At 51.6% G+C, this 9,574-nt stretch overlaps 1 long non-coding RNA gene across 1 annotated transcript in view; it reads left to right on the forward strand.

Annotated features, from left to right (window-relative positions):
- Positions 1-3,900: 3,900 nt before the first annotated feature.
- The window catches only part of LOC104989352, a 32,768-nt gene continuing 27,094 nt past the window's right edge, over positions 3,901-9,574 (forward strand). Inside the window, exon 1 of the long non-coding RNA XR_825362.1 lies at positions 3,901-4,641. This is a non-coding gene — a long non-coding RNA (uncharacterized LOC104989352). The remainder of the gene's footprint in view (positions 4,642-9,574) is intronic.

Genomic DNA, 9,574 nt, shown 5'->3' on the forward strand with positions numbered 1-9,574 from the left:
CCTGCTAATCTTGTGGCCTTCAATTCATGGCTAACGTTTTTCTTCTCATCCCCTCCAGCCCTCACTGCCCGCTACACAGACAGGGGCAAGAGCTCCCGATCTAGCTGGGCAGATAAGGTCCCCAGGAGAGGGGGAAAGCGCAGGTCTGGGGAGAAGGACCTACGATTCTGGAGGCCTGGGAGCTTGTCCTCCTTTGTCGGCAGGAAGGGCCGGGCACAGGGATTTGGTAATAAGGGCAAGGGTGGGTGAATTAGTGAAAGAGGGCATTAATGAGTGAGTGGGTGGGTGAATTAATGAAGGAGTGAATTAACGAGTGGGTGAGGGACTTCCCTGGTGGTCCAGTGGTTAAAAATCCACCTTGCAAAGCAGGAGACTCAGGCTCAAGCCCCGCTTGGGGCACTAAAATCCCACATGCTTCGAAGCAACTAAGCCTGCCCCTGAACTACTGAGCCTGAGTGCCACAACTAGAGAGCCCATGCGCCATCACAAAAGATCCTGCTGAGGCAACTAAAACACAATGCAGCTAAATCAATAAATATAAAAACAAAGAAAGAGTGGGTGAATTACAGACAGGGTATTAATACGTGAATGAGTGAATTGATGAGTGGGTGAATTACTGAAAGGCTGAAATGAATCAGTGAGTGAAACGGTGGATGAGTGAGCAAAGGACTGAATGAGTGGAAAGGTGAGTGAATCGATGAATGGGCACATTGGAGGGAGAGGCGGCTTGCGTTTGAGGGGTGTGTAGAAGCATCCTCCTCACATTCTCCCAACTATTAGAAGCCCTTTTTCGGGCTTGTGTAAGCCTTGTTCTCCTCCCTCCATTTTCCCCCTGGAGCTTAGATAATTAGGGTGGGAAGTTGGGGGCAGCAATTGTTCTGGAGAAGAGAGGCTGGATTTGGCGTTAGGAGACCAGATTTATGGCTTCCCTGGTGCCTCAGATGGTAAAGAATCTGCCTGCCATGTGGGATACCTGGGTTCGATCCCTGTGTGGGGAAGATCCTCTGGAGAAGGGAATGGCAACCCACTCCAGTATTCTTGCCTGGAGAATCCCACTGATGGCAGAGCCTGGTGATTTACGGACTAGCTCTGTCACTATTCGGATAACTTTGCTTAGATCATGTCTCTCTAAGGGCCTCAACTTTCCCATCTGTAAAGTGGGGTGAAGATGCCGGCTCAGTTGTTTGTTGATAAGTACAAGACCTTGAGGGAGGGAAGGAGGGACAGAGATTCCAAAAGGGCCGAAGGAAAAGACTTCAGCTTCTGCTGGACTCCTCCCATGTTCCTCCGAGGACATCTGAGCCTGGTTCCAAGAGCCTTGGGCAGGAGACCCAACTAAGGGATAAACGTGGAGGAGAAGGAGGGACAGTCCTGGGAGGGACTACCTATGGCTGATTCCGGGTCTTGTCACCCGTCTGACACCTCTGACACAGACCGCACACAGCTACTCCTCTCAAAAAACTTCACACAGGGCGTCTCATCCAGTCTAAGGCGAGCAGTTTACTATTTCCAAAAGTAGGCTGGGATCGCTGGAATGTCAAAGTTTAATCCGTAATAAAAATAACAAATCTTTGATCTCGATAGGCAGCATCTTAGATTAAATTAAATAAAGTCTATAATCAATAGAGTCGGCCATGCCACATGCAAGAACTCCCAGGTGGGCAGCCTGCACACCGTAAGTTACTTCACACACAGGGCACGGATGCTTTACCAAACACACAACACAGGTGACCCACTGCCTCTGAGGCACATTCCAGAGAACGATGTCACACCCATCCATGTCCCACCAGTCACGGCCTACCACATAAGTAAATCCACGCACCCATGAGCTGGAATTTGCGTAATCTGTTACATACACGATTCACCCCATCCTTTTTTTTTTTTTAATCTAACACCTGGGATTTTAAGTTTTATTCAATTTTAATTAAACAGCCAAATACGCTGGAGGATATTGTACTGAACACAGGGGTTAGTGGTGGACTCCAGAGGAGAAATCACTCCAGGGTGAGACTGGTTGGCCTTGCCCACAGTTGGGTCTAACAGCTGTCTTCTCCCCTTACAATGCACGCGCGCACGTGCACGTGCACACACACACATACACAGACATACACACACACACACCCTGACAGACACACAGACACACACACACACACCCTGACAGACATACACACACTCACAGTGAGCCTTTTTCGGGGGGAGGAACTCTTCTTGGATCTACTCCCATCCAGCCTACTCTTGAAGGGGTGGGGGAAGCAGAGAGCATCACCACAGACCCAGTGGAGAGGGTAACTGCTGCTGCTCAGTCACTTCAGTCGTGTCCAACTCTGTGTGACCCCATAGACGGCAGCCCACCAGGCTCCCCCGTCCCTGGGATTCTCCAGGCAAGAACACTGGAGTGGGTTGTCATTTCCTTCTCCAATGCATGAAAGTGAAAAGTGAAAATGAAGTCGCTCACTCGTCTCTGACTCTAGCGACCCCATGGACTGCAGCCTACCAGGCTCCTCCATCCATGGGATTTTCCAGGCAAGAGTATTGGAGTGGGGTGCCATTGCCTTCTCCATCACCCCATCCTTGAAAAGGTGAAAGTGAAAGTCACTCAGTCGTGTCCAAGTCTTTGTGACCCCATGGACTATACAGCCCATGGAATTCTCCAGGCCAGAATACTGGAGTGGGTAGCCATTCCCTTCTCCAGGAGATCTTCCCAAGCCAGGGATTGAACCCAGGTCTCCCGCATTGCAGGCAGATTCTTTACTAGCTGAGTCACCAGGGAAGCCCAAGAATACTGGAGTGGGTAGCCTATCCCTTCTCCAGTGGATCTCCTCGACCCAGAAATCAATCCAGAGTCTCCTGCATTGCAGGTAGATTCTTTACCAGCTGAGCTACCAGGGAACCCCATCCTTAGCTGATCCCAAACAATATCTTCTAGATACACATCCCTCATATAAACAAGTGGCCACCTCTAAGATCTACCAACCCTGTGGTCTTGGGCAAGTCATTATTTCCAAGCCTCAGTTTCTCCTCCTGTAAAATGGGCCAAACTTGAAATTTGTTGTGAAGATGAGACGGGATAACTATAAAGTTCTTAGTCCTTCCCTCACCCCCACCCCATCCCTAAAGGATAAACCATGGACCTTGAAATCAGAAAGAGCTGGGTCAAAAGTCAGGCACTGCCGCAGCCGTGCCACGCCGAAGATCGAAGCTCTCACGTGCCGCCACTAAGACTGGGCACAGCCAAACAAAAACAAAAACAAAACACTCGGGCACTGCCAACTTCCCAAACTCTGCGACCTCGGGTTCCAGCTTTCTCAACCTTATTTTTGGTACCAGACGGCTTGTACCTTTTCCCTGGGGGATGGTGTGGGCATGAAATGGCCAAGTGTAGGCATACAGGGCAATAGCAGTGACTGCTGGGACTGACTCCTTGACTTTGGCTACAAAGTCAGCTGGAATCAGGACCCCTGCACAAGAGAACTCCAGGGACAGCTGGCCCAGCCCTGAGCTCACCCTGGCCTCTTTGCCATCAACTCTGCAGCCCTTCTTTATCTCGGCACCGCCCCCCGGGGCTGTCAGACCCCAGCTCAACATGTTCCAGATCCCAGGGGAAAACAGGCCTTAGAGCTCACTTAGAGGTCCGGCTCCTTCTTGTCATAGTTGGAGAACCACAAGCCTCAGGAAGGGGAAAGAGGGGCATTTTGAGAGCAGTGCCCTGGGCAGCCAGGGGTTGGGGAGGAGGAGCAGTGGGCAGAGTGCTCAAGCCTATGGTGCGGACAGAAGTTAAGGGAGCTGCCATTCTGAACCACAGCATTTTTCTTTTCAATGACAATAATGTTTCCAGGAAGATTCCACGCTAGGCCCAGTGCTAAGACCCTTCCACTCTTCTGAGCTAATCTGTCCCGCGTTGCAGTGGACACAACTGAGGCTCAAAGAGGTGAAGCCTCTTGCTTAAGGCCAACCTGACGTAAGAGGAGGGGCTGTAACTGGAACCCCAATCTGACTCCAGAGCTTGAGGGCCTCCCCTACTCCTTGCTGCCTCCCAGAAAGAACCTCGGACTTCTGAGCACTGGTGGTTCTGTCGTCACGTCACTGCTGGAGCACTCAGGGGTCTGAGAAGCCAAGGAGCCTGTCCTGGTGAACGGGCAAGTTCAGAGGCATCCTCCAGACACCAGCTATCCCAAGGCCACCAGGCATCTTCACGTCCCCTGGGTGCTCACGTCCCCACCGTCTCCAGCCTCTCCTCCCCCACCCATCACCCAGGGAGCGGTGCAGGGAACCAGGGACTTATCAAGACAGAGAACAAAAGTCGTGGGGGAAAGAAGCCAAGAGCCATCTCCACTCTGGGGTAGGGCCCTTCAGTTTCGCCCCTTTGAAATTTCAAATTCCAGTTTGTGGACAAAGTCCTAACTTTCTCACAATATAGGTCCCCAAACGCTGACCAAACTCCAGTCTGGGCAGCCAGCAGGGCCCCGTGTGGCCTTTCGCTTCCTTTGGCAGCTCTCGAGGTCTTGGGGCACCAGCTGGGGTCTGTCAGGTCATCCCTGCAGCCCCAGCCCACCCCAAGGGCCGCATGCCTCCCACCTGAGAGGACAGCCCTCTTCCTGGAGCTGGGATCTGTCACTGGCTGGTACCAACAGCAGATACCAGGTAGGCCCCCTCCCTGTTCCGGGCTTCTTTTCTCCCCCTAACACTCCTAAAACCACAGCTCATCCCACTCTCCTTGTCCTGAGTACAGGCCATGTTGGTTTAAGCCAGTCACGGAACTCCAAGACTGGACAGGGTGTCTCAGCCAATCCACCCATTTGGCAGATGGAGAAACTGAGGCCCCCAGGGGAGTGGCAGCCGTCGAACCTGGGACACAGACCCAAGACCCCTCAGTGAGCCCTAAGGATGGAGAACTCATGCTCAAGTTCATGCAGAGGCAGTGGGGTGGGGGGAGCGCAGTCTTAACAAGAAGACCACAAGCCCCATGAGGAGCCCTTTGCTTCACTACAGTCCTCAAGGGCCCTGGCAGTGCCTCCTACGGACTGCAGAGGGTGGGCTGTCTGATCACTCAAGGACTGATGTCCACTTGCTGGGATGCCATGGAAGTATCGGGTGGGCAAAAAGTTCGTTTGGGTTTTTCTGTCAGATGTTATGGAAAAACCCAAATGAACTTTTTGGTCAACTCAATATTTCCGAGAGGAAGAGGAGGAAGCTGAGGGCTGAAGGCCAGTGGGCTTGGAAGGAAACATTTATGTGGTTAACTGATAACTAAGCCCCATCCTTGGGCCCCTGGAAGCCTCCTTCCTCCTTCTCCTCAGCATGATTAAGACCAACTTACCTGCTCGCTAATCATTGCTGAGCCTGTTGATTTTGCCTTAAAAAATTAACTGGGCATGAGTTTGCGGTTTGCCTCACCCCTAACCCTGCAAAGCAAAAGGCCTGGGTGGGCAGGAGGCCGCTGGGTTATGCAAGAGGCCATCAGCCTCCCCACGCACAGCCAGAGCCACCTCTTGCTCTCCAAAGGGTAGCTTTTGCTCAAGAGTCAACAGTCTGCTTGTTTCCCCTGCTCTGGGTCCTGAGCAAATTTGCTGTGTTACCAAACAGAGATAAAAGCAGCTGAGGCCGAGGGGGTGGGTCGGGTGCGGGGCAGTGCAGGCTCGTGGGGAGAGCTTTCCAAACAGGGATGCGAAGTGGCGGCTTTGAGCTGCAATTCTAGAATCCTGCAGTGTCAGAGCCAGGGGAGCCCTTCAGAGGATGCAGCCTGGGGCCTTTCAGATGGGTTCTGATGTCCTAGGAGCCAAGGGGGTCTATGCCCAGGCTCTACTTCACCCCGTGTCTGCCTCTTACGGACACTGGTCCTTAATATTTCATTTCAAAATAGAGCCAGCTGCTAATAATGAGAATCAGAAAACCACCGGTTCAGCCTCATCTTACAGATGGGGAGATGGAGGCTGAGTGGGGAAGTGACTTGTGCAGGAATAGAAAGTCATCCAGGGTCTCCAGATAGGCTAGGGCAGGCAGGCGCTCTCTCTGGTACTCAGGGATGTATCCTGGATGTTAGCAAACAAAATGGCACTGAAAGGCCCTTCTTTGCTGTTTACCCTCCCTCCCAGGGCTGGTTGTAAGCACAGTGGTGCCTGAGAGCCACTGGGAAGGTCTGAGTCAGGGAGGAAGGGTGGGGATGAGGTTGTCACCTGGCAAGGAGTCCTGTGGGCCCTCTGAGAAGCAGTCATGAGCTGCAAACCAGAGGTTCAAAGTTATAACCCATCCCAGCCGCATCCTCTCTCTGAAGGCATTAGGCCATAGAAAAAGACGCAGAGCCCTGCCCTGACTCTCTTGACCTCTTTGAGTCTCAGTTATCTCACCTGTAAATTGGGAATAATGGTACCTAACTCATAAGGTTGTCGTGAGGATGAAATGGAGTGGGATCTACGCAATGATAACCATGGCCAATGTTTACAAAGTTGTTTTGCAGGCTTTTCACATATTAACAGGCTTCCCAGGTGGCTCTAGTGGTAAAGAAGCTGACTGCCAATGTAGGAGACGAAGAGACACAGGTTCAGTCCCTGAGTTGGAAAGATCCCCTGAAGGAGGGCATGGCAACCCACTCCAGTATTCTTGTCTGGAGAATCCCATGGACTGAGGAGCATGGCTGGCTGCAGTCCATAGGGTCACACTGAGCTGGACATGACCAAAGCAACTTAGCACACATGCTATACTATGCTATGCTAAGTCGCTTCAGTCGTGTCCGACTCTGTGTGACCCCAGAGATGGCAGCACACCAGGCTCCCCCGTCCCTGGGATTCTCCAGGCAAGAACACTGGAGTGGGTTGCCATTTCCTTCTCCAATGCATGAAAGTGAAAAGAGAAAGTGAAGTCGCTCAGTCGTGTCCAACTCCTAGCGACCCCATGGACTGCAGCCCACCAGGCTCCTCCATCCATGGGATTTTCCAGGCAAGAGTACTGGAGTGGGGTGCCATTGCCTTCTCCGTAGCACACATACATGCACACAATAACTCATCAATCCTCATAACCACTCTGCGATGTAAAGCCAAGTCTTTAATCACCGTCTTATAGACCCAGGGCACAGAGAGACTGAATCATGTGCCAGAGCTCACACAGCTTCTAAGAAGCTGTGATTCCAACCCAAGTAGTCTGGCTCCAGAGTCTGTGCTCCTAATCTCCAAGCCACCCTGCCCTTCCAGGGCTGGGAGATGATAAATGTTCAATTAAAAGTGGTCAGTGTGATGATAAAATAAGCTCCATCCCAAGGCACATGTGGGCTGTGTGTATGGATTGTGAGGGCTGGAAGGAGGCAGAAAGAAGACCTATCTCTGGGCTGGAGTGGTCAGAGAGGGCTTCCTGAAGGAGGTGGCTCCTAGGCAGAGGAAACTTCCAGAATTGGAGAACATGGTGGGTGAGGATGAAAGGGCATGGAAGCCACTCTGGCTGGAAAGCAGGGCATTATGGGAGATGCTGTCTGCAAGGCCCAAGAGGTAGTATAGAGAGTGTGGTCTAGAGAATGGTCAGGAAGGAAGGAAGGATGACTTGGGTCTGTGTGGGAGGGGCCTCCCTACAGGCTGCCTTCTGCCAGGTGGCTTGTGACTTCTGAGCTGCGGCTGTTTCTGTCCTCCTGTGTACGTTCCTGACTTTATCTGCAGAAGTGACTTTGGGCGTTGGATGGGGCCTGCCCAGCTCTTGTTGGGTCTGAAGGGTGCAGGTCCTGGTATTCAGGTGAGGGATGAACTCACATCCCAGGAACCATCCTTGGTCTCCCACATCCTTGTTCTGAAGGGCTCCAGGGATCTGCCTGGAGGCCACTGAGTTGAAATGTTTGGGACCCTGAGACTTAGGCCACAGTTGCTGTGTACAGTTGCACAGGTTGCCCACTGCACAAAGGTTCTCTGGGTAAGGGAGCACGTGGAGGTGGAAATCCAACCTTGTTCCACTTACCAAGCCAACTGCCCGTGGAGATCTGTCTGCCCAGAGTGGGGCACCACTCACTTATTTTCACAAAATATCCATTGTAAGCCCTGTTGAAGTTCTGTCTGCAGCTACTATGTGACCTTGGGCAAGGTCATTCCCCTCCTGGGCCTTGGTTTCCCATTTGAAAAGCTGTCTAGCATATAGCAGAGATTCAACGCTGATGGTGAATTAGAATCACCTGGAACCTTTAAAAAATACTGATGCCCAGGTCCTGTCATGTCCAGTGATGGAATCTAGGGGTGAGTGGGTGCTGGCTCTGAGTATTTTTTAAAGTCTCCAGGTGATCCTAATATGCAGCCAAGATTGACACCCATCATAGGAGGGCTTAAAATTCTGGAGCTGGAAAAGCCTAGATGTGTATCCAAGTTCTACAACCTCCTGGTTGCAATTGCAATAAGGCTCCATTTCCCCATCTGTCGAATGGGAACATGATAGCTTCCTCATAAAGTCAGAATGCCAATTCAACGAGATGCTGTTCAGACAGTGCTTTGGCACTGTGGTGGGCCTGTAGGGAGCTCCTGATTCTTGGTATTGATGACTATTAATCTGCTATTGACAAAATGAAATCGGCTTAAAATTCAAGGGCCTTTCGGATTCAGAGACTCAGGGTCAGGTCCTAGATCATGGATCTTCATATTGTCAATAATATGACATTAGCTAAGATGTCATTGAAGTATGAGCGATTGTTCTTACGGTTTGATATTTGCCCCAATCTGCTAACAAAAAAAAAAGTAAATTTCTTTTTTAATTGGTACTACATTCACATGACTCAAAAATCAAAACAAAAGGTGCAGGGACTTCTCTGGTGGTCCAGTGGCTAAGACACCTCGCTCCCAAAGCGGAGGACCCGGGTTCGATCCTTAGCGGGAGAACTAGACTCCCACATGCCGCAACTAAGATTTGGTGCAGCCAGATAAATAAATAAACTCATAATTTTGTTTAACGGTGCACTTGAGGAAACTTGTGTCCAGCCCTGCCTCTTGTCCACCAGTCCACCGCTCTCTTTCCCAGTAGCTAACATATAAGATCATAAGATATCACCTCCCACCTCTTAAACTGTTCTGCATCTCGCTTTGTTCATTTACTAGTATAACCTGGAGATTCTCCCATAGCAAGTGAGAATGAGCTTTGAGGACGGAAGGGTTGTTGCCCGCTTTCACAGGTGAGGAAACTGAGGCTTACAATGCTGAGTCAAGAGCGTTTGACCTATGGCTCCTTGGCTTCAGAGTCAGTGTTTGCTTTCCTGCCCTAGTGTGGCCTTCCAGGAAGCCTGGCCCAGACAGCTTTGGAGCCAGGCCTAAATCTCTCCAACCCAGGCCTGGCAAGAGGAGTTGGGATGGGGACGGGTTCTCATGGCCCCCCACCTTGTCCAGGTCCTGAAGTCACAGAGGGGCTGGAGCGTGGAACAAAAAATGTCCAAGTCATCCAGATAGTGACCCAGTGTGGGGATGTTCCCTGGATGGGACAGTTAGGGCCTGGTGGCCGTGCCCTCCAGTGGAGTGGAGCCTGCCAGGGACATTCTGGCAGCCTCAGACTGTGCAGGTGGTAGGGGAGGGCAGGAGTCGGGGGGAGGTGGGGAGGGAAGGGAAGCCTGGCTGATGGGACAGGC

Source organism: Bison bison, unplaced genomic scaffold (assembly GCF_000754665.1).
Source record: "Bison bison bison isolate TAMUID 2011002044 unplaced genomic scaffold, Bison_UMD1.0 scf7180017864154, whole genome shotgun sequence".
NCBI lineage: Eukaryota > Metazoa > Chordata > Mammalia > Artiodactyla > Bovidae > Bison > Bison bison.